Source organism: Pseudophryne corroboree, assembly GCF_028390025.1.
Source record: "Pseudophryne corroboree isolate aPseCor3 chromosome 3 unlocalized genomic scaffold, aPseCor3.hap2 SUPER_3_unloc_5, whole genome shotgun sequence".
Classification (NCBI taxonomy): Eukaryota; Metazoa; Chordata; class Amphibia; order Anura; family Myobatrachidae; genus Pseudophryne; species Pseudophryne corroboree.
In genome coordinates this window covers 1,739,960-1,761,828 of record NW_026967541.1, presented here as the reverse complement: position 1 = coordinate 1,761,828, position 21,869 = coordinate 1,739,960, and positions in this window count along the sequence as shown.

Below are 21,869 nucleotides of genomic sequence, written 5' to 3'. Positions count from 1 at the left end.
GTTCAAGTTCAAGATGGAATCGCTAAGAGCGGTCATTGCGAGCCTGGAAGAAGGGTATTTTATGGTGTCGCTGGACTAAAGGATGCTTACCTGCATGTCCCGATTTATCCACCTCATCAAGAGTACCTCAGATTTGTGGTATAAGATTGTCACTACCAATTCCAGACGTTGCCGTTTGGTCTCTCGACGGCACCGAGGATATTTACCAAGGTAATGGCAAAAATGATGATGATCCTGCGGAAGCAGGGAATCACAATTATCCCATACTTGGATGATCTCCTTATAAAGGCAAGGTCCAGGGAACAGTTGCTGATCAGTGTAGCACGCTCTCAGGAAGTGTTGCAGCAACACGGCTGGATTCTAAATCTCTCAAAGTCGCAGTTGATCCCTATGACTTGTCTGCCTTTCCTGGGCATGATTCTGGACACAGACCAGAAGAGGGTGTATCTCCCAACGGAGAAGGCACAGGAACTCATGACCCTGGTCAGAGAATTATTGAAGCCAAGACAGGTGTCGGTGCATCAGTGCACACGAGTCCTAGGAAAGATGGTGGCATCATACGAGGCCATTCCCTTTGGAAGGTTCCATGCAAGGACCTTTCAATGGGATCTGTTGGACAAGTGGTCCGGATCACATCTACAGATGCATCGGCTGATCACTCTATCCCCCAGGGCAAGGGTGTCTCTGCTGTGGTGGCTGCAGAGTGCTCACCTTCTCGAGGGCCGAAGATTCGGCATTCAGGACTGGTTCCTGGTGACCACGGATGCAAGCCTCCGAGGGTGGGGAGCAGTCACACAGGGAAGAAATTTCCAAGGCCTGTGGTCAAGTCAGGAGACTTGTCTGCACATAAACATCCTGGAACTAAGGGCCATTTACAACGCCCTACGTCAGGCAGTAAACCTGCTTCAAGACAAATCGATGCTGATTCAATCAGACAACATCACCGCAGTGGCTCATGTAAACCGTCAAGGCGGCACAAGGAGCAGGGTGGCGATGACAGAAGCCACCAGGATTCTTCGTTGGGTGGAGAATCGCGTAAAAGCACTATCAGCAGTGTTCATCCCGGGAGTGCACAACTGGGAGGCAGACTTCCTCAGCAGACACGACCTCCACCCGGGAGAATAGGGACTTCATCCAGAAGTCTTCACACAGGTCACAGACCGGTGGGAACTGCCACAAGTGGACATGATGGCGTCCCGACTGAACAAAAAACGACAGCGGTACTGCGCCAGGTCAAGAGACCCTCAGGCGATTGCTGTGGACGCATTAGTAACACCGTGGGTGTTCCAGTCGGTTTTTGTGTTTCCCCCTCTTCCTCTCATACCCAAGGTATTGAGAATCATAAGAAAAAGAGGAGTGAGAACAATTCTCATTGTTCCAGATTGGCCAAGAAGGGTTTGGTATCCGGATCTGCAAGAAATGCTCACAGAGGACCCATGGCCTCTGCCCTTAAGACAGGATCTGTTACAACAGGGGCCCTGTTTGTTCCAAGACTTACCGAGGCTGCGTTTGACGGCATGGCGGTTGAACGCCGGATCCTAGCAGAAAAGGGGATTCCGGATGAGGTTATTCCTACGCTTATTAAGGCTAGGAAGGATGTAACATCTAAGCATTATCACCGTATATGGCGAAAATATGTTGCTTGGTGTGAAGCCCGGAAGGCTCCTACAGAGGAATTCCAGCTGGGCCGATTCATTCACTTCCTACAATCGGGAGTGTCTCTTTGGGCCTAAAATTGGGATCCATTAAGGTCCAGATTTCGGCCCTATCCATTTTCTTTCAAAAAGAACTGACAGCTCTTCCTGAAGTTCAGACCTTTGTGAAGGGAGTGCTTGCATATACAGCCCCCGTTTGTGCCTCCAGTGGCACCTTGGGATCTTAACGTGGTGTTGAGTTTCCTAAAATCACACTGGTTTGAACCACGAAGAACAGTGGAGTTAAAATATCTCACCTGGAAGATGGTTATGCTTCTAGCTCTGGCTTCAGCCAGGCGTGTATCGGAATTGGCGGCTTTGTCACATAAAAGCCCCTATCTGGTTTTTCATATGGACAGGGCAGAATTGCGGATGCGTCCACAATTTCTGCCCAAGGTGGTGTCATCTTTTCATATAAACCAACCTATTGTGGTGCCTGTGGCTACAAGGGACTTGGAGGATTCAGAGTTACTAGATGTAGTGCGGGCTTTGAAGATTTATGTGGCCAGAACGGCTAAGGTCAGGAAAACGGAGTCGCTGTTTGTCCTGTATGCATCCAACAAGCTGGGTGCTCCTGCTTCAAAGCAGACTATTGCTCGCTGGATCTGTAACACGATTCAGCAGGCTCATTCTGCGGCTGGACTGCCGCTGCCAAAATCCGTAAAGGCCCATTCCACAAGGAAGGTGGGCTCTTCTTGGGCGGCTGCCCGAGGGGTCTCGGCATTACAGCTTTGCCGAGCAGCTACTTGGTCAGGGGCAAACACGTTTGCAAAGTTCTACAGGTTTTATACCCTGGCTGAGGGGACCTTGAGTTTGCTCATTCGGTGCTGCAGACTCATCCGCACTCTCCCACCCGTTTGGGAGCTTTGGTATAATCCCCATGGTCCTTACGGAGTCCCCAGCATCCACTTAGGACGTTAGAGAAAATAAGATTTTACTCACCGGTAAATCTATTTCTCCTAGTCCGCAGTGGATGCTGGGCGCCCGTCCCAAGTGCGGACTTCTTCTGCAATACTTGTATATAGTTATTGCTTAATAAAGGGTTATGTTATGTTACATCAGGTTGTCTGATGGTTGTAATTGTTCATACTGTTAACTGGGTTTGAGTATCACAAGTTATACGGTGTGATTGGTGTGGCTGGTATGAGTCTTACCCGGGATTCCAAAATCCTTTCCTTGTAATGTTAGCTCGTCCGGGCACAGTTTCCTTAACTGAGGTCTGGAGGAGGGGCATAGTGGGAGGAGCCAGTGCACACCAGTAGCCCTAATTCTTTTCTAGAGTGCCCGATCTCCTGCGGAGCCCGTCTATTCCCCATGGTCCTTACGGAGTCCCCAGCATCCACTACGGACTACGAGAAATAGATTTACCGGTGAGTAAAATCTTATTTTTCTTGCTCTCAGTGCGGGAAATGTTTTACACAGAAATCACAACTTGTTACACATCACAGAAGTCACACAGGTGAGAAGCCATTTCCATACTCTGAGAAATAAATCAACTCTTGTTGCACACATTAGATATCATTCAGGTGAGGAACCATTTTAATCTTCTGGAGTATACTCATCATTGCCAGGCGTTGTTCTTCAAGATTCTTATCCTATCTCCTATGCTTTTTGCAATATACATGCTACTGCCAGGTGAAATAGTCAGATGTCATGTCCTCATCTACCACTGCTATGCAGATGACCTGTCTTTTGCTCCGGGTACTGAGAAACCAGTACCAATCCTAAATGGTTGTCTAGCTGAGCTCCAGGTGTTGGTGATGCCAGTTGGCTGTGACTCAGTACTGGTGAAACAGGTCCTTATGATAGAAGCTCACCAATAAACGGCAGGGCTACAACTCAGCTTTACTACCAACCAGACGCCACATAACACCCATTCTCTATTCCCTCCACCGGCTGCCTGTAAGATGGTGACTGTTACATAATCTACTGACTCTCCCAGCCCTACATGACCAGGGTCCAAGGTACCAGAAGCAGCTTCTGACTCCTTACTGTCCTACTTGCTTTCATCTGCAGATGGACTGTTACCAGCAATACCAAGAAACCCCAAGCAGTGCTGAGATGTCAGGGGGAGACAGGGTGGGTGGCACTAGTGCTGTATCGGTGGCACTGTCTGGGTAATATTATCCCCAAGCAGAGCTGAGGGGGTACTCAGGGTGGCTGGCAGTAGTGGGGACTGCAGGAGGCAGTGTCTGTGTGAGAATCTTGTCCTCAAGCAGAGTTAAGGTGTCAGAGGGGGAGACAAGGTGGTGGAAGTAGTGGAAAGGAGAGAGGGCGGGTGGCAGTAGTGGGGAGGGGACGGGCTGGGTGGCAGTAGTGGGGGTGAGGCAGGGTGAGTGGCATTAGTGGAGGGAGGCAGGGCGGTGGCAGTAGTGTGGGTGGAGACAGGGTGGGTAGCAGTAGTGGGGGGAGACAGGGTGAATGGAATTAGTGGAGGGAGACAGGGCGGTGGCATTTGTGGAGGGTGGCAGTAGTGGGGGGAGCCAGGGTGGGTGGCAGTAGTGGGGGGAGCCAGGGTGGGTGGCAGTAGTGGGGGGAGACAGGGTGGTTGACAGCAGTGGGGATAGACAGGACAGGTGACAGTAGTGGGGGGAGACAGGGCGGGTGACAGTAGTGGGGGGAGACAGGGTGGGTGGCCGCAGTGCAGTACCAGGGGCTGCTGGAGGCAGTAAAGAGGTGTATGGGTCCTGCACAGAACCAGTTAATAATTAGACCTAATGATGATTATGTTTCCTTATTTCTAATGAATCCCTTGTATGTGTTACTGTTATTTGCTGTGTCAGCCTTTATGTGTGTTCTGTGTAATAATCCTGAAAGTAGTGCTGCTACCGATCTCATATCATTTGTAGTAACTTGGAAAAGATGAGATATGAGGTGCACTCTGGAAGCTTATAGGGGGTTAATCAGAGATGAACGCAGATGTGACATCACGCAGCCCCTGGAAAATGGTTCCAGCCCACCCGCGTTCACCCCTCAGGGATGCAACCGCAATGTGTGTGTCTGCGTGGCCGCTGGGCATGCATATTTTTCCATCACCAGCAAACTGCTGCAGGCCGCTATTGCTGTTGGGTCTGAATGACCCCCATAGGCTGTTGTGCAGAGTAAAGTATTTTTTAAGTTTAAAATATAGAGAAAAATCTGTATTAAAGATATGAAATAAAGTGTAAAAAGAAGATTTCCGTTGAGTCTTTTTATGTGTCTGTGTATTATCTTATTATCAGATAATTGTCGCTATGGTGACAGAAACAATTTCCTGTTAATGTGTCACTTGTAGTGTTACTTTTGTGTCCACATAATATCAGTGTTGCTGTGTATAAATATCCCGTCTGGTGTGTACACACGCTGTCATTTTGGCTATGTCCAATGTGACAGCTCATGTGAATAGTGGGTGACATTACAGGGGAAGGGGGTCTCTTTCTGTGTAAATAAATAGTGGCAGACGTTTTATATCAGTGCGTTTCTGTGGAGTGGGGGCAGTGGCCTGGCAGGAAGCTGCAATTACATCATGTGACTTCCTCTTATTTCTTAATTTGTGTGTGTATATTTTAATTAATTATTATTTGTCTGTTCAAAGGTTTTTTTTGTTTTTTTTATTGTAGGGGAATTAGGGTTGTTGTATTTTTTTTTTTAAACAAAGTATTTTTATTTCGAAGGAGAGTAGTTTGCATACAGACATTGCATAACAGGAACACATTAAACATGTAATGACATGTCCTCATCGGGGAACAGCATTCACTTTCGACTTATTTTCAAACTGTAATTTGCTCATAGGCGCATAGGAATGTACAGTTATATATACCATTATTTTGCATAATCCGTACACTCTAGTATTCATGAAATCACATTATACTTTATTTTGTTTCCCCCCCCCCCCCCTCAAATATAACACTTACGGACAACCCGTCCGAGTAAAACCCTTTAAAAAAGAAGAAAACAATCAGAAACCAAACACAGAGAAACCCAGAAATAAAAAAATAAAGAAACAAAGACAAAAAACATTATGGGGAAGAGGACACATTGGGGGATACTAGCACTCTAACTCCTACCCTGTCCAGCTGGGCACAGAGCCACTCTCTCATTCACAACCCATTGGGTGAGAGGGAAGCCTATAGCCCTAGAAGATCATAACTTGGCAAATACAGGACCTGTTAGTAACCCTATCACCATTAAGTTGTAGGGTCTGGGACGGAGTATATGGATTCCAGCCATAGAGACCAAATTCTTTCAAATTTAGCGGAGGCATTATGTTTCCTATAAATGTAACGTTCCTTAAAAACAGTGTTGTTTATTCGTGCCTTAAGAGCGGGGAGTGTAGGGCCCTTAGGGGCCATCCATAGCCTCGCAATGCTCACCTTCGCCAATGCACATATGTTGCGAGCATATAGGCCCTCTGGACTAGACACAAAGTCAGAACCACCCATTCCCAGGATGCAAAATTGCGGAGTAAGCATGGCCTCGTCCACCCCTGTGTTCCACAGAATGGATCCGACCCCCGCCCAGAAAGCCCGCAACACCGGACAATCCCAAATGAGGTGCCAAAAAGTACCTGCAGTCATCCCACACTTAGGGCAGTCATCCCACACGACCCGTCCCGAATTTGGCTAGTCTGGCCGGGGTCATATATATTCTATGCAAAAGGAAGTATTGTATCTGTTGATACCTGATGGATTTGGTAACCGTGCACGGAGTTTCCAAAGCAAGGGCCCAGTTCTCTTCATCTATGGGGCCCAGATCCTGCTCCCATTTGACACGGAGACGTGTCAAAGGATCTATATGGAGTTTGGCGAGTAGATAACCATAAGCATGGGAAATCATCTTAACTCGACCCAGCATACTTACAAAGGTCTTAATGGGAAATTGTATAATTTTAGGGGGGGAATTGGGACTGCAAGGCATGTCTGAGTTGGAGATATCTAAAAAAAATAGGAATTAGGCAAATTAAACTCATCTTTTAGTTGTTGGAAGGATTTGAGCGTATTATCCGTATAAAGGTGATTTATGGAAATCATTGATTTAGGGGCCCAAACTTCCCTCCCCTCGAGCGCGTATAGTTCAGGGAGCCATTTAGAATACCAGAGGGGGGTGTCCGGGTCCAATCCATCAAATTTCAAAAGAATTTTTAGTGCCTGCCACACCTTCATGGCTTGGTATATAAGAGGACGGAGGAACCGGGCCAAGCTCCCACTCAGCAACACCTGCAGGGGGGATAAGTCGGGGAAGTAGCATTGTACAAATACCCAGTATAGGGAAGTGACGCCAGTATCCTGCACCCATGCACTAATATGAGACAGCTGAGCGGCATAGTAGTACATCTGAAAGTTTGGCAAGGCCAGACCTCCGTCGCTGTGCAGCCTGGTGAGAGTGTTCAGTTGTATTCTAGGACGTTTGTTAGCCCATATTAAAGAAGACAGGACACTATTCAATTTTCTAAAGAAGGATGGATGAATATATACAGGGGATTGGAGAACCACATATAGAATCTTAGGTAGTAGTATCATTTTTACGAGTCTGACCCTGCCAGATACAGTCAATGGAAGCTTACACCAAGTCTTGGATTTACAAGTAATTTGTTGCATGATCGGATCAAGGTTCAAAGGTGTAAAGTCAGAGGGGTCATTGGCTATCTGAATCCCAAGATATTTAAATTTCGCCGTCCAGCATAGCGGTAGGGAGATTTTAGGAACAGCAGGGGGGGGGGGGGGGGCAATCACAGGCATAATAGAGGACTTAGACCAGTTAATATGAAGGCCTGAATATACACCGAACTCCTCAATCAATTGCAACACTGTAGGCATAGACCTGGTGTAATCCTGCAGAAACAACAGCATGTCGTCAGCGTAAAGGGCAATCCTATCCTCACGAGGGCCGGTATGAATGCCCACCACGCCTGGGTAGGACCTTATTAGACAGGCCAAGGGTTCGATGGCCAGGGCAAACAAGGTTGGGGACAGAGGACATCCCTGCCTGGTCCCGCGAAACAGGCGGAACGAGGGAGAGATATAGCCATTCACTGAGATTCTGGCAGTCGGGTGCTGATAAAGCAATTTAATCCATTTTATAAAATTAGGCCCGAAACCCATAGCTGTCATGACCTCCCATAGATAGGACTACTCGGTACTGTCAAATGCCTTGGCGGCATCCAGCGAGACCACTACCGAGTCAGAGGGGAAGTCGTATGGGATTTGTAAGATGGTATATAATCTATGTAGGTTAATAGAAGTGGACATCCCTGGCATAAAGCCGGTCTGATCGGAGTGGATAATGGAAGTAATTACGGTGTTGAGTCGAACTGCTAAAATCTTTGCCAGGATCTTAGCGTCAGTGGGAATCAATGATATCGGTCTATAGGATTCTGGGGATCTAGGGTCTTTTCCGGGCTTCGGGATAACTATAATAATCGCCTCCGCCATAGAGGGGGGAAGTTGATCATTAACAAAAATATCAGAATACAGGGTGTGAAGCCTAGGACCGAAGAAATCAATGTGGGTCTTGTATACCTCTGAGGGGATGCCGTCATAGCCCGGTGCCTTGCCGCTGGGAGACAAGCCAATAGCCGCCGTTACCTCTTCCAGAGTTAAGGGTGCCTCCAGCATCTCAGAGGCCTCCGGTGGGAGTGTGGGTAGGGGATGTCGAGTCTACCAGTTGTGACCTGTAGACCTCAGCATAGTAGGAGCGGAATAGCTGCGCAATTTCCGGCGTGGTGTTCACAAGGGCGCCATCGCTACCGGTCATCTGAGCAATTGTAGAACCTGGGCGGTCACTGTGCACCAATCGAGCCAACAGGCCACCTGGCCTATCGCCCTGCATGTAAATATTAGTAGCCTGAAATAGAAGCGAGCGCGAGTTTTTATCAGACAGATGAGCCACCCATGCCGACTGGGCCGCCAGCCAGCGTACCTTCAGCGCAGGGGTGCCATCCACCAAGTATCTAGATTCCAAATCCCTGGCGTCACTCTCAAGGGCTCGCTCTCTCTCCCTGCAGGACATTTTGAGGGCAGAAATACGTCTAATATACGTTCCCCTTAAGAATGCCTTAAATGAATCCTAAACCACTGTTCCGGGGGCCGAGCCTACATTGTCAGTAAAGTATCCCTCCCACTGAGTCACCTGGTCAGAGCAGTCACCTATTTGCAGCAGCCAGGATGGTTGCAGTTTCCAATAAGATTGACCCCTCTGGCTCACCATAGCGAGAGTCAACACCATAGGGGAGTGATCAGATATATCCCGGGCCTCGTACTGCACGTCAACCACCCTAGGGAGAAGAACGGGGGAGAGTAGGGTCATATCGATCCTGGAGAACGAACCATGCGTGCCAGAGAAGCATGAAAACTGTCTAGTTGTAGGGTGCCGAGCTCTCCACACATCCACCCACTGCAAATTATTCAGAAAATCAGCAAATTTAGTAGGACTAGAGCGGACCCCAGCAGCCTGCGGAGAGCGCCATCTGTCTAAAGCTAAATTCATGACATTGTTAAAGTCACCCAAGCAGATTACCGGGGTGTCCGGAGAGGAGGCTATGAATGAAGCGGCTTGCTGTAGTATATCGTACGAGAATGGGGGGGGGGGGATATAAACCGCCAGTATGTAGTAGGGTTGGGAACTTAGTCTACATTCAAGGGAACACAAATCGACCGTATTTGTCAGTCTTGACCGATACCAGCTCAAATTGGACCGATTTCTTTATCAGGATTGACACACCCCTGGAGGAAGAGGAGTGAGAAGCGTGATAGGCCCAGCCCACCCAGGGTCTTCTAAGTGACAGTAACCTATTCCCCTCCAAGTGAGTCTCGCAGAGACATGCAACATCCGGGCCATATTTCCGAAGTGTAGTTAATACTAAGGAACGCTTTATCTTATTATTTAAACCTCGAACATTCCATGTCGGACAATTTCAAATTAGCCATAGATCTGGTAATATTCTATGTAGTAACCTGAAGATACAGTCCAGTGAATATTCCTGGAAATTGTTAGTGAGGGTAATAACAGTGCTATACTACTCAATCCCTGACTCTCAATCGACAGTATCCAATGCATCAGACATACTTCCCACATCAAAATGAATGTACTCCAAAACAAATTTAAGCATGAGAAAAATAACAAACTGTAGAAAGAAAAAAACTTGTGTAAGGCACAGCAACAAGCTGTTCGCTGAACTCTCCCCCCCCCCTCCCCGTATACCACCCCTAACTTCGGCATACTTAAATACCAAACTACCGTTTCTATCTCTCAAGGGCCAAATACTAAACAAAACCCTTAACCAAAGTCAAGCGATCAAGAGAAAGAAAAGAAAAAAGTCCTGAGCCACCAACGCCAAGGGGGGGCTCCCTGGACAATGGGTAGATGCCTTTGGTGGTCCCAACCGATCATTAGATAGTACAGGGCCTCAATCCGGTGCCATCTGGCGCGCTCCCGGTGCATATCTGTCCAGCCATTGGGCCGCCTCTCTAGGGGAATTGAAGAATTTGGTTTCCCTGTCCGCTACCACCCGGAGTCGGGAGGGGAATAGCATAGAGTAGGAGAGGTTCAGGTCTCTGAGGAGCCTCTTGATAGGCATAAACTGGGCTCGATCCTTCTGGACTTCCGCGGCAAAATCAGGAAAAGCAGATACGGTAACCCCATTCCTGGTAAGGGGCCTTTTGTGCGTCCCAACCGGAGGACCGAGTCACGGTCCTTATAATGCAGAAATTTGGATATGAAGGAGTGCGGAGGGGCGCCAGGAGGTAGAGGACGAGATGGTATCCGGTGTGCACGCTCTACCGTAAACTGTGCCGTGAAGGATTCAGCGCCGTACAGTTCCTTAAGCCATGACTCCAGGAAGACCTCAGGCTGGGAGCCCTCCTCCTTCTCCGGCAGGCCCACAAATCGCACATTATTTCTACGTAGCCGACCCTCTGTCTAGTAATTTGGATTGAAGGGATGTTACTTGCTGGGTTACCGTGGAAATAGATTGTTTCATAGGACCGCACATATCCTCCAGATTCGAGACACGTGTTTCTGCCTCTCCCACTCTCTCTCGTATGCGCTGGACGTCCTGCCGAAGCAGTGAGATCACTCTGCACTTTCTCCATCTTATCTGAAAGACGCTGTTCTGATCCAGCTATTGCCTCCAGCACTTGTTGAAGGGATGGAGCTGCGGGTGTGTTAGGGGATTCAGCAGCTGTTGCAGATGGGGAGTAGGAGTGGGACGGAGAGGCCCCCTGCGAAGCAGCCTGCGAGGCCCGTTGGTTTAGTGGGTAAGGTTGTCTGGCAAATTTCTCCAGCTTCGCCGCAGCTGTGCGCTGGCCGTCCCGAACCATGACGGACAATAGATAGTAACAGACAGCGTAGAAGGAGACTTCAGCAATGAGTGAATTTTAGGGTTGTAATAAGCAGAAACACATCCGCAGCTGGTCTCCAAAGTAGTAGGCAAATGTAAAAGAAAGTACTGGCAGAGTCTCAGAATATAGGTGAGAGCAGGAGCGATGCAGTTATTTAGTATGTAAAGTAAGACAGCAACTGAAGTCAGAGTGTAATTTGATCCCAGGAGGTAGAAGTCACTCACCAGTTACATATCAGGCAGCCTTTAAGTGAGAGTGTTCCCTCTATGACTGGAAGCAGCAGTCCAGAGCAGTGGGGCCGTACATGCAGCTATCCACGAAATGGCCACCACACACAGTGCCCTTTTCTTCCCTCCAGGATTTGCTGGGTACGTTCCGAAGGGTCAGGGCTCCGATCTGCAGCCAACAAGTAGGAGGGTGACCAGCCGTCGTCCCCACACTGCCCCGCGTCGTCCAGCAGCGACATCGGCCCGTCTCTGAGGCCCCGTGCACAGCGTGGCCGGGAATCTCCAAAATTGAGGCCGGGGATCCGGAGGAGGTATAGGCCTCAAATCCGGAAGTATGTCTCCTCGGCTGTACAGACCCCGGGGAGAGCGGGGAAATTGCCTGCCGGTGCCCTGCAGCGTAGGGAAGAAAAGCAGGGTATTCAGGCACACCAAAGGGGCCAGGATATTACAGGAGGATGTTTAATCCAGGGAGCTCCCGGGATCTGCTTCCTACTCCTGTGCTGCCGTGGCCACGCCCCCAGGGTTGTTGTATTTTAAATAAACATACCTGACCCTTTCCTGGAAATGTCCATGTATGAAGGTATGGGAGATACCTGCTGCAGTCCCTTATACTTACATTTGGGAGGTCCAGTTGTATTGGGGGAATTAGCAGCAAATATTATATGATACATTGGCTCCATAACGTCTCGCTGACCCTCTGATTCGAACAAAAATACACTCCTATAAGCGCTCTTATTAAATAAGATGATATACTTTCCTTATCTATTGAGCAGTAATGTCCTTCATCTCCGGACTCTTCCTTGTATTCACACAAAGTTTCAGAGATGGACTCCCAGTTTCATTATGTATGGAAAAAATAGGATTTTAATTACCTACCGTTAAATCCTTTTCTCGTAGTCTGTAGAGGATGCTGGGGTCCATTTAGTACCATGGGGCATAGGCGGGTTCACTAGGAGCCACTGGCACTTTAAGAGTTTGGGCTGGCCCCTCCCTCTATGCCCCTCCTACCAGACTCAGTCTAGAAACTGTGTCCAAGGAGACGGACATACTTTGAGAGAAGGAAATACACAGATAGTGGTGAGATTCACACCAGCTCACACAGAACAAAAGGAAAGCCAAACTATCCAACTTGAAACGATTCAGCAACGGCTGAACCAACAATACATTACCAAGTAACAAAGCAGGAATACGAAGCACCGGGCGGGCACCCAGCATCCTCTACGGACTACGAGAAAAGGATTTACCGGTAGGTAATTAAAATCCTATTTTCTGCTGTGGGTACACTGGGTTCCACAGGGAATAACATTGGGTGTAGAGTGGGATCTTGATCCGAGGCACCAACAGGCTAAAAGCTGTGACTGTTCCCAGAATGCATAGCGCCGCCTCCTCTATAGCCCCGCCTCTGTGCACAGGAGCTCAGTTTTGTAGTTGGTGCCATGCAGTGCAGTCATACAACAGGGGGGCTGCTCCCTCCCTCAGAAGAGCTTTCTTAAGTGAAATTTGAAGACTTCAACGGCTGCAGCAGAAACACTGAGTGTCAGATGTCAGTTAGTCTCCTGCTGCCGCTCCATCACCTCCCCCAGCAGCGCTGTATACTCCCGCGCTCCCTGGTCGCCGGGTACTTACAGTGAAGGCTCTGGTTTGCTTCAGTCACACACCCCACCGCAGCTCTCCAGGATCGCGTGACCGCACTTTGGGAGGAGGTAAGAGGGTCCCCCAGGCGGGACCCGCTGGAAACCGCGATCTGGCGCTGCCGGTGGGAAGTGGGCCACACGATCTGGCGTGGACACTGTGGTAGTACAGGGACCCCACTAGACCACCAGGGCAAGGGCACATGTCGGTTTTACAAAAAAACATTTGATACATGGCCTGCAGTACCCGGTGGGGAAGTCCAGCAAGGGGGATAAGACTTTGACCTGTAGCCCCTCCCCCAGCCCAAGGGCACCATTTAGATGAAATGTTCCCACCCTGGAGCTGCATCTCTCTCTCCCTCACCCCCTGTCAGCGTCTGGGCGCCATTTCCACATGCTATGCTGATCCTGGGACTGTTTGGGCAAATCCTCCTCTGTAAAGCCACCTGCATGTCAGCACTGTGCATCTTACAGGACACTTAGGTATTCTACATGTCTGCTGACAGTGTTAGTTAAGAAATAGTCGGGGTTATTTAGCACAAGTACCATGTGATATACATCCAGTATTTACTGTGCATTGATATATCTATTGATTGTATAGCTGTACTTAGTATTACTTTGTATTGCTAGTCCAGTGCAGTTTTATTGCATGTCATAAATTCTGCATTGTACATATGACTGTGTGTGCATATAGCTGCTGTGTGGTACCTACTCTGTGTATCTCACTCATACTGCTATCTCTATATTCTGTACCCTGAGGGGGCTAAGTGCGTCAGGGTTATTGTTTAATATAGGTGTTTCACAGAATATACTCATTGTGTGTTTTTTCTCTGTGATTTTCAGTCACCATATACCTCTTGAGTTCTCTGTTGGTGTTAATGCACTGCACAGGGGGTTCTTGTTAAGGTATTAGATTGCTGATATTGTACTAGGTTGCCCGTAAATTGAGCTTTCAGATATGTCACCTACACAGGGTGACGGAGCTGGGGCTGATCACACATTGCGTGGTGGTGATGCTGCAGACACATTGGAGGAAAATATAGCAGCAGAGGGTTCAGGTTCTTCTTAGTTACAGCAATTGAACCACTCATTGACTAAACAAAACTCTACCTCTTGCCCGCCTAAGACCAAGGGGTCCTCTAAGCAGGCCATTACTTCCTCGCAATCCACCCAGGTCCCAGACACCTCGTCTGATGAGGATGGCGTATATACTGACCCCACAGACACTGATCCAGATAATTCTGATGGGAAATCTGTCACACAGGTAGATGTTCCTGACTTATTGGAGGCTATCAGACTAATTCTTCAAGTTACTGATGACCCAGAGCCTGACGCTGCCTCTAAGAAACCGGACAGATTTAAACGTCAGAAGGTTGTTAAACAAGTTTTACCTCATTCTGACCATTTAGTTGACATACGTCAGGAATCCTGGGAAAATTTGAGTAAGCAGTTCACACCTCATAAACCTAATTTATAGAAGTATTGTATAATTAAATTATATAGTGGAGTGGAAAACAACAGGATTAAAATGAAATATGATAATGGTATTAGTGGAAAAATGTGGAAAAATATTAACGAAAAAATATTAATGAAAAAATATGAATGCAGAATGAAAATAAAAATGTTAATAATGGGAAATAAAAATGATGAAAAATATGACAAATATATGTAATAAAAAATATCAAATATATGATAAGATGGGGTATGTGAAAAGAATTGGGAATGAGCAACAAATAATGAAATTGGAATATCTAAATATGGAAATGGATGAGGTGGAAAAGTGTTTGGATATAAAATAATAATAAGGGTCGAGATCTTATGGAATTGGAATGGTTGATGGAGGTAAAGAGAGATGAGAATAATTATATATTTATATGAGGCAATGTACGACTATTATTGATATTTGTGTGTGAAAATGAAACTCGGGGGGGGGGGGGGGCAGATGTAGTGTGACTGTAGAGTGAGTGGGTGATAGAGCGATGTGTGGTGTGAAAAATCCTGTAGCAACCGTGAAGATGATAAGTGGGAAGTGTTATGGGATATTGGGAAGGGAACTCTGATTGATGTTGAATGTGTGAATGGTGTGAAGGGTGACGTGAGGAATGGGTGACAAGGAAAGGGTGGATAAAGCAGGGAAGTGAGAGGGGAAGAGAGAGAATAAATAAGAGGAGCTAGCCTGGGTGAAGGGGGAGCTGACAGTGTTGACAGTGAGGAGGGAAAATGGGGAGGGGCACAGAATTTGAGAAGGACATCTATAATGATGATTTGAGGTAAATAATATTCAAAGTGGTGTGAAAATTGGTTTATTGGTGTTGTAAATGGGAGATTGTGTCAACAACTAGTGAATTGGGCATGTGTATGAGGAGAAAAGGGGAGGGGAGGAGAATGGTGAGAGACCGTGGGGCTTCCAAAGGATTGGAATGGCTTGGGGGAGAGTGGGACCTGTGGTGAATGTATCGTTTGGGCCCTAAAACGGTTCTTTACACTTTGTATTGGGATATGAAGGCATTATAAAAAGACACTGTAGCTGATATATTCATTGAGACCATTCAGGGCTAAGGTATTCAAATTTGAAAGTCCATTTGCTTTCTTTTTTGAGGAGTGTAGCCATAATGTCTCCACCTCTGATTCCCATTTTGACTTGTTCTAAACCGCATATTTTTAAATCCTGTGGGGAGCAGAAATGTTTTTGCAGAAAGTGTCTGGAGACAGTAGTCAGTTGCTTCATCCGTTGTTGGTCTCTACTGGCATTCCTGATGTTACTCATATGTTCGAGGGCCCTGTGCTTCAACATGTGTGTGGTGATTCCTATATATTTGAGATTGCATGGGCACGAGATGCAATAGACTACATTGGTATTCTTGCAGTTAAAGAAATCCTTGATTTTAATGGTGTCCCCATATCTGTCCATTGTTGTTTGCAGATTGACTATATGCTCACAGATTTTACAATTTCCACATGGATAGCTTCCTATTATGACGGGGTCTCGTGCTGGTCTTGATATAGAGTGACTTTTGAGAAAATGGTCTCTCAAATTTGGAGAGCGTCTCCAACTGAGATCTATTGTGTTGTTGAGTTTCTGTGACAAGTCATTATCAGACAGCAAAATAGACCAATGTCGTTGTAAGATGGATTTAATTTCTTTCCATTCGTCACAGAAGTCACCCACGAATCGAATTGTCGTGTTGACATTAGTGGACTTAGACTCCTGGAAAATTAATGACTCTCTTGGGGTGTGAAAGCAGATCTTTTTAGCTTTTTTAATGGACCTGGAACTGTACCCTCGTTCTTTTAATCTGTGTGCCAGTTCTCTGCTGCGGGTAGCAAATATTTAATCATTGGAACAGTTTCTTCGTAGGCGTAGGAATTCCCCTTTGGGGATGTTGGTAATTGTGGGGGGGGGGGGGGAGTGGGAACTGGTTTGTTGTAATAGAGTATTGGTAGAGGTACACTTGCGGAAGATTTCAGTTGAAAGGAGGTGACGGTCGTCTCTGTAGATTCGAAGATCCAGGAAGGATATGCTGTTTGAGTTACATTCAAAGGTAAACCTGAGGTTTAAATTGTTATTATTCAGATGATTTATGAAAATACCAAGTTCCTCAGGTGTTCCACTCCAAATCAAAAGAGTGTCGTCAATATAACGAGTCCACAGAACGACATGTTTAGTATGTTCCTCCATGCTATCCGTGAATACAAACTCCCTCTCCCACCACCCCAGGAAGAGGTTCGCATATGTGGGGGCACAGGCTGCCCCCATTGCTGTACCCCTTACCTGGGTGTAGAAGAGGTTGTTAAATCAGGATTTTGGTACTTACAGATAAATCCCTTTCTCCGATTCCACAGGGGCCACTGGAGCGTAGTTACAATGGGGAAATAGTAGGCAGTAATTGGGAGCTGGCACTTTAAAACTCTCACACTGTGGCTAGCTCCTCCCCTACTATCTTCCCTCCAAGCCAGTCTACGTAAAACTGTGCCCGAGGAGAGCTGGAATAAACAAAACCTTAAGGTAGAGGAGGTAAATGACGCCCTGTAAACCAGGATAACACAACCCAAACCTGGAACAGAACCTAACAAACAACAGGCTAGCCCAAACTCAACCAGCAGTCATATGGTGATCTGCAAATTGTTAAGCAAAAAACAAGGAGGAACAGCGCTGGGCGGGCGTCCAGTGGCCCCTGTGGAATCGGAGAAAGGGATTTATCGGTAAGTACCAAAATCCTGATTTCTCCTTCATCCACTAGGGGCCACCGGAGTGTAGTTACAATGGGGACGTCCCAGAGCTCCCAAAATGGGTGGGTGAGTGCTGAGAGTCCTGTAAAATCGCTCGACCAAACTGTGATGCAGAGGCCGCAAACGTGTCAAACTAATAGAATTTGACAAAACAAATGTCGGTCCGATCAAGTAGCCGCCCGACAAAGTATTCATGGAGACCCCACGGGCAGCCGCCCACGAAAGTTCCACAATGCGCGTAGAGTGCACTGAAATGGAAAACAGAGGCTCCCGAGCAACCGCCAAGAAGACTGTCTGATGGTTAGATGTATCCAACGGCCCAGGGTATGCTGGGACCCCGGCTATTTAGTACTGGAGCATCATACAGAAGAGGGAAGAAAAACTTTGTCCAATAGCCTAAGATCTCTGTAGAGAGAGTCGGCGAGCCCTGACAACCTTCAAAGAGGGCCGAAAACACTGGGGTCAGATTTATAGGAAAAACGGACATCCCCTCTGGAAGAAACGACCGCTGAGTCTGAAGCTCAGCCGGGGGAGTTGCCAATAGAGTACTCCCTGAAAGAGAGCCCAAACTTACGGCCGGCAGGCTGATCTCTTTTGGAAGAAAACCGAAAGGGCAGAGACCTAGATTTCAGGTCAATGTATTTTGAAGCGCAGCCAAGCAAAACTTCCCAGAGAAACCAAAGATGACAGCTGAATGGTAACTGAAAGAAGGGGAAAACCCCTGTTATCCTCACTATGCCCTATAAAGTTTTCCAAAAGTGGCAAAAGCGAGAAGAAGTAACAGACTTCTGAAATCGGGGCCCAGTAGGCATAACCGAACTAGGGAACTCCTCCCTTCTGAGGTTTGGTGAACAGTCACACGGATAAACGAAACCAGTTTGAGATGAACAAAGAAAAGGACCCTGTTGAAGTAGACAGTCTAGTCGAGGTAGGAGCCAAGGCTCCTGTACTGACAACAGGTGTAGCTGTATCTTCAAGTCATGCGCGGCCCAACCGGAGCCACCGAGAGGACTAGCGCGCATATTCCCGTCCTGTGTTATCGAAGTGAGGTAGGAACAAACAAAGGAGGCAGGATAGAAAAACCCAAAACTCCAAGGAGCCCTGAGGGTATCCTCGGCTACTACCGCTAGAGCTCACGTCCGAGAGCAGTAAAGGGTTAAAGAGTCAGACAGAACGCCCTGAGGTCGATCCGAAATCTCCACCAACAGCGGACCAGCTGAGAAAACTCTGGGAAATGAACCCTCACCCGGGAGTCTGACCTGGCGGCTTGACGTGGAAAGAAGATTGTTGTCCTTTGCTCAGAGGGGAGTGTAGGCGACCACTCATTGCATCGCAACCTAACTTAAGAAATAGAGTACCTGGTGCCGAGGAAGGAAAAATCCTCTGACGGACCGTGTTGAGAAAAGTCTACGAGGAGCATAAAGTGGATCCGTGTCGAACCAGAAGCTCCTGGATCCTCTGGAAATTCAGAAGCCACCTAATGTACAGAGTTGGATTGTAGCAGTAGATTGTCCCATTAGGGAACAAACCTCACTTCCTGCCCCTGAAAAAGAGTTATTCTGTGATCTTCCTGAACCCTGTGGGAGCGGAAGAGAGACCGAAAGGAAAGGACCGACAGTGAAAATGAGAATCCTGTAATGTGAATCTGAGAAAAGCCCGATGAGGAAACCCAACGGAAATCAGTAAACAGGCATCCCTGAAGACAAGGGATGCGTAAAACCCCCTTTTTTCTGTTTAAAACTAGCAATCACAGACTGAAAGGATTCTAAGGACAGAATAGGCATGGCCAAGCCATCTGGCTTCGGAACGTGAAAAGAAAACAAAGGCCTGAGAACTGTCCCGATTCAAATGATATGTGAAAAACAGGGATCAACACCCTTTGCGGTTAGAAGCATATGGAGCGCCGCCTGTATTATGACTCTCTTGTCCTTGTAAATCGGTCGACCCATGCCGAAGGACTCCTGAGATGGCTGTACTCCAAAATCTAATCTGTAACCGCCCAAGCCTTCTCAGTTCTCCCCGTAGGACCACGACCTGCGCCTACCCTGGGACCCTACAGGTGGTAGGAAGGTCTAACCTGTAGTGGGTGTATAGGATGACCTAAAATCAGACTGGACCGAGGATGCTGAGCCTCTGCTTCAGCCTGTTACCCTGAGATCCCCTGGTGACGGAGATATCGCCCGTGTGGGGTGGAAGCCTGAAAGGGCACGGAAAGATCTAAAGGAAAGAACGGTAAAGGTCCGTCTTGGAGCTGAGGCTAGTAGTAGGAGAAAGAAAAGTGGACTTACCTCCGATGGTTCAAGAAATCCTGCAGAAAGTTTCTTCCCCTGAACCATCTGCCCCGTAGGATTTCATGTTCACCTGTCACTGTCGCAGCCCCAGCGGTCTTTGGGTTAAGACAGCCCAAGCGAAAATGCAGGTTCCGAGTCTGCAGACCTCAAAAGAACATAAAAGCAGAATCCTGATTCTGATCTGTCCCAAAGTATCAATTGATCCTGATGCAAAATATCCTGTAACCTAGAGGACAATTGTTCCACAACCTACCTGCTCCGGACAAGGTAGAACCCCGCTGCCATATATGTGTCTTCGATGGATACCTGAGCAATGTTGCCTCAGGAAAATGGCAGCTTGTTGGACCGGTGATACATTGAGGGGTATACCTGGAGATATGTACAAAAAATTGGCGCTCTACAGTACACATACTGTCCAATTAGATTCAGACAGCTGCTCACCAGTTGTGGGCGGGCTGCCCCAACAATAGATCAAAGTTGATGTGAAAAAAAGAGAGGAATTGGGAGCGCTGGATAAATCTAGTATATATTTTTTATTAAAATATTGTTATATTAAACACATAAAAGAATAATACATAAACTATCCTAAAAATGATGAAAAATTAATATTGTATAAATATATATAAGACTGCCATATCTCCTGAACCGATATGAGTAAGAAAAACTCTAATAAACCTTAATTAAAAGCTGCACTGGTGCTTCATAGAAATCAGCCGTGCGTCCACGAGCTGAAATACATATAGGAAGGAGACTAATGAGAGGTACCTCTGTTATAGATCACTGTTGAAATGTACAGTCTCTCTTCTCCTTACACACAAAAGAGCATCATTGGCAAATAGTGTCCCAGTATTGAGAATGCGGACACCGGCGCTGTATTAATGTGTGACAAGTAGATGGTGATAGTCAAATTCACTTGTAGTATATCACCTGATGTAAGAGCCTCTCCGTCAGAAGGAAATGATGAAACGGCCAGTGTTGTAGGCCGAGAAACGCGTTAAGGTACTCCATTGAAGGACTTCTTCTGACTGCTGTATTCTCCTGACACTCTGCGAACCGTATCTATTGAGTGGATCATAGCCGCAATCTAAACGGACTCTTCACCAGCGGCTGGAGAATCTGCTGCCTTATTTCTACTGCACCGCTGCACATTCAAACTGGTTAGTACCCTTCAGCGTTCGAGTGGATGGTTCACTGGCGACGGGATCAGCTGTACTTCATTGCACAGAGCCGCTGCAAACCCGGCTTAGTACAGCGCCTTTGACGGAGAGGCTCTCACATCAGGTGATATACTACAAGTGAATTTGACTATCACCATCTACTTGTCACACATTAATACAGCGCCGGTGTCCGCATTCTCAATACTGGGACACTATTTGCCAATGAGGCTCTTTTGTGTGTAAGGAGAAGAGAGACTGTACATTTCAACAGTGATCTATAACAGAGGTACCTCTCATTAGTCTCCTTCCTATATGTATTTCAGCTTGTGGACGCACGGCTGATTTCTATGAAGCACCAGTGCAGATTTTAATTAAGGTTTATTTGAGTTTTCCTTACTCATATCGGTTCGGGAGATATGGCAGTCTTATATATATTTATACAATATTAATTTTTCATCATTTTTAGGATAGTTTATGTATTATTCTTTTATGTGTTTAATATAACAATATTTTAATAAAAAATATATACTAGATTTATCCAGCGCTCCCAATTCCTCTCTTTTTTTCACATCAACTTTGATCTATTGTTGGGGCAGCCCGCCCACAACTGGTGAGCAGCTGTCTGACTCTAATTGGACAGTATGTGTACTGTAGAGCGCCAATTTTTTGTACATATCTCCAGGTATACCCCTCAATGTATCACCGGTCCAACAAGCTGCCATTTTCCTGAGGCAACATTGCTCAGGTATCCATCGAAGACACATATATGGCAGCGGGGTTCTACCTTGTCCGGAGCAGGTAGGTTGTGGAACAATTGTCCTCTAGGTTACAGGATATTTTGCATCAGGATCAATTGATACTTTGGGACAGATCAGAATCAGGATTCTGCTTTTATGTTCTTTTGAGGTCTGCAGACTCGGAACCTGCATTTTCGCTTGGGCTGTCTTAACCCAAAGACCGCTGGGGCTGCGACAGTGACAGGTGAACATGAAATCCTACGGGGCAGATGGTTCAGGGGAAGAAACTTTCTGCAGGATTTCTTGAACCATCGGAGGTAAGTCCACTTTTCTTTCTCCTACTACTAGCCTCAGCTCCAAGACGGACCTTTACCGTTCTTTCCTTTAGATCTTTCCGTGCCCTTTCAGGCTTCCACTCCACACGGGCGATATCTCCGTCACCAGGGGATCTCAGGGTAACAGGCTGAAGCAGAGGCTCAGCATCCTCGGTCCAGTCTGATTTTAGGTCATCCTATACACCCACTACAGGTTAGACCTTCCTACCACCTGTAGGGTCCCAGGGTAGGCGCAGGTCGTGGTCCTACG